Source organism: Phytophthora parasitica (genome assembly GCF_000247585.1).
Source record: "Phytophthora parasitica INRA-310 unplaced genomic scaffold supercont2.49, whole genome shotgun sequence".
Classification (NCBI taxonomy): Eukaryota; Oomycota; class Peronosporomycetes; order Peronosporales; family Peronosporaceae; genus Phytophthora; species Phytophthora nicotianae.
Genome location: NW_008649035.1, coordinates 336,202 through 339,547, shown reverse-complemented (window position 1 = coordinate 339,547; position 3,346 = coordinate 336,202).

The window sequence follows — 3,346 nt, the reverse complement described above, 5'->3', positions numbered from 1 at the left end:
GGTCGACTGCGAGTCGAGGCATCGTGGGCGAGGCCCAGAAGATGCAGGTGTAGTGACACCTAGTTCACTGAGTGAGGGTCATGGACCGCATGGCTCTGAGCCTAGTGTCTCGCGAGACACTGTTTCCTCGTCGAGGAACGTAGGTGTTGCTGCACCCGGTGGTGGTGGCGGATATGTCACTGCACCGCCCTCGTCCGGCCGAGATCGGTCGCGGAGGGAGAGGAGAAGAAGACAGAGGACATCTGTGACGTCTTTGGCGTCGGACGAGGTGTCCATCGTGACGAGCAGCGAGACTCCACGTGATTGCTGTGAACAGCTGTACACACTCGTGAAAAGAGTGACGGTGAAGGTCGAAGGCGACATCAGCCGTGACTCTCTATCCGCTGTGAATGCTCGGATAGAGATGGACGAGATGTACGTCGCCGAGTTTTGCGAGGCCTTGAAGGCAGGCGGCTTAGCCGAAGTGGTCTTGATAAGACCTGAGGAGGAGTTGAACTCCTCGTCCGTTGTGGACGACGCGATCCTGGAGGACACCAAGAAGACGCTAAGCGCGAGGAGTGGACCGGCGATCCTTAAACCTAGTTGCTGGAACCAAATACTGCGTGGCAAGGCAGTGGCCTTTGCCAAAAGAGCAGCGTGACATCGTTGACGCATTTTTCCGTGCAAAGCACGAGGCGGGGTTGGTGCGTGAGAGTAAGTCTCCGCACTCGACGCCCATTTTCTGTGTCAGAAAGCCGGATGGCAAATGGCGCGTTGTGCGTGCTTTCAATAAACTAAATGCGGCCACCATTCCGGCACAAACGCCGATTTCTCGCAAGGATGTTCTGCAGAACAACATGGTAGGCTGTACGCTGTACAGCGCACTCGACTTGGTCGATGGTTACTACCAATTGCTCATGAGAGTAAGCAACATTCCGCTGACAGCGGTGAGCACTCCGAGTGGTATGCTCTGGGAGTGGCTGGTGATGCCCCATGGGCTTTCAAACGCACCAGCAACGTCCAATCATCTTATGACGCAGTTGTTCAGGCCCCATCGGGCGTAGGCGCAGACGTACTTTGACGATATCTTCGTCCATAGTCGTACTGAGCACGGAAGGTCAGATGTGGAGAACCACATAGACCACTTACGAGCGGTGCTCGAGTGCATGCGCACTAATAAGTTGTAAGTCAACTTGGATAAATGCGTCTTTGGCGCGGATGAAATTCCATTCCTTGGTTGCTTCATTGGGAAGCGTGGCTTACGGGCAGACCCTGCCAAAGTCAAGGCCATCGTGGACTGGCCGGTTCCCAAGAACCAAAAGAACTTGCGCAAGTGGCTAGGTTTAGCCGATTACTTGCACAAATACAGTGCGGACTACGCGGTAATGGCGCGGTCGTTGTCGGATCTAGTCTTTCGCCAACATGGCTTGCCTGAGGGAATTGTCTCGGATGGAGACCCGCGGTTCACCGTGAAGTTCTGGGCGTCGTTGTTTAAGGTGCTTGTCACCCGTTTGGACATGTCCACAGCGAAACATCCGCAGATCGATGGTCAAACTGAACGCGCTAACCGCGTTGTGGAAGATATCCTCCGAAGCGTATGCGCTGAAGCGCCGAAACGCTGGAGCGATATGCCCCCACTCGTTGAGTTTGCATTGAACAATGCGGTACATGCCTCTACCGGCTTCACCCCGTTCTATGTGAACGGTCTTGCGAATCCTCGCATCCCGCTGACGCCGCCACGTGGTGGCTCAAGGCTTGGCGTGGGAGGAATAGCCGAGCGGCTTGCTGATGTCAGCCATATTGCGGTACGCAAACAGGTCGATGACTTTGTCTCCCTGAGACTTAGCGTTATGCGCCAGGTGCGCGACACTATGGCTGAGAGCCATGACCTGCAAAAGGATCATGCGGATGCTCGAGCAGAGGGAATGTAGAAAGGTTTGAGGTCGGAGACCTCGTTTTATTAAACGCGAAAAACCTACCTACGCATGCAGTATCTGTCGGCTTCAAGACAATACTGAGACCTAGGTTCATTGGACCGTTCAAAGTCGTGGCCAGGAAGGGCCTAGCGTACACGCTAAGTCTTCCCAAGAAGATGCGCACCCACCCGGTGTTTTACGTTGGCTTGCTCAAGCCGTACCAGGACCCGGCTCGTGTCAGCGCCGAGTCACTGGCGCCGAATCGGCAGAGAGCGGCTAGGCCGCGTGCGGCTGCGGGACAGCATGTGGTGAAACCACGGAAGGCTGGCCAACAGCAAGTGATGGAATCACGGGGAGTTGATCAACAGCATGTGGCGAAGCCACAGATCCGGGAGCAAAATGCTCGAGATGCAGGAGCAATCCAAGCTGAAGATACAGCTGAGCAACTTAGTGCTCAAGGTCCGGGACCTGGTTGTGAATCAACAATATGGAGTACAAACAGTTCACGGGGTGGAACATCTCGTCGAGACCGACAGTTTGGGGATGAATGTGGTCGTTCGCGTCAGGGACGCATCGTCGTGATGACGCAGACGCCGTTCCGGCGAATGTTGATTCGCAGCGCGGGAATCCAGCTGAGGCACGGCCTCCTCCAGCTCTGCTCGACGAGCACGGTGATCCCCACTATCACGTGGAACGCCTTGTGGCGCGGCGTCGTCGTCGGGGTCGTACCCAGTACTTAGTGAAATGGAGAGGATATCCACATTCACAGAACTCATGGGAGTTCGAAGTGCCCCTCCGTGAGGACTGCCCTGACGTCATTGACGCCTATGACCTGGCACACCCACCGCCAATAAATCACATGGACTCGCGACTGCGTCGCCAAGCGCCAAGTGCTTCCCGCCAGTAGTGCGGGATGTCTACAAGTCGGTAGCTCAGCTCAGGCTCGGACCAGTGGCTGGAGCAGCCAGCTCAAGGATGAGCATAGATGCTTGCAGCGGGAGCAGGAGGCAGGTGTGCCTCGTGGTGTTGGGGGCATGGTCCCGACGGAAGCGGATGCTTCGTGTTGTGTTGAACGAGGTCCAAGCACAAGCGTCCTGGTTGACGCGCATTTGTTTCGAAGAAACTTGCTCAAGGAGCATGATGGAACTTGATGCGCGACGCGCTGATGACGTTTAGCCGTGGGCCGCAGGCGAAGTTTTTTAAGCATCAAAGGTGCAAAGGTGTTCGTGAGCTCGGGGAGCTGGAGAACGCAAGGATAAGACGCAGTGCCCTCCTACGTCTTGGCAAGACGTGGCCTCGCTGAGGTACATTCGAGAAAGGGTAAGTTCTCATCTTAGTGGGGGAGAGTGAAACGGGGTTACACGTGTGTGGCGCACATATGGGTACGGAGTACCCAAGAGCTAAGACTCTCAGTACATGACTCGTAGAGTTAACCCTTTCGCGAGCCACTT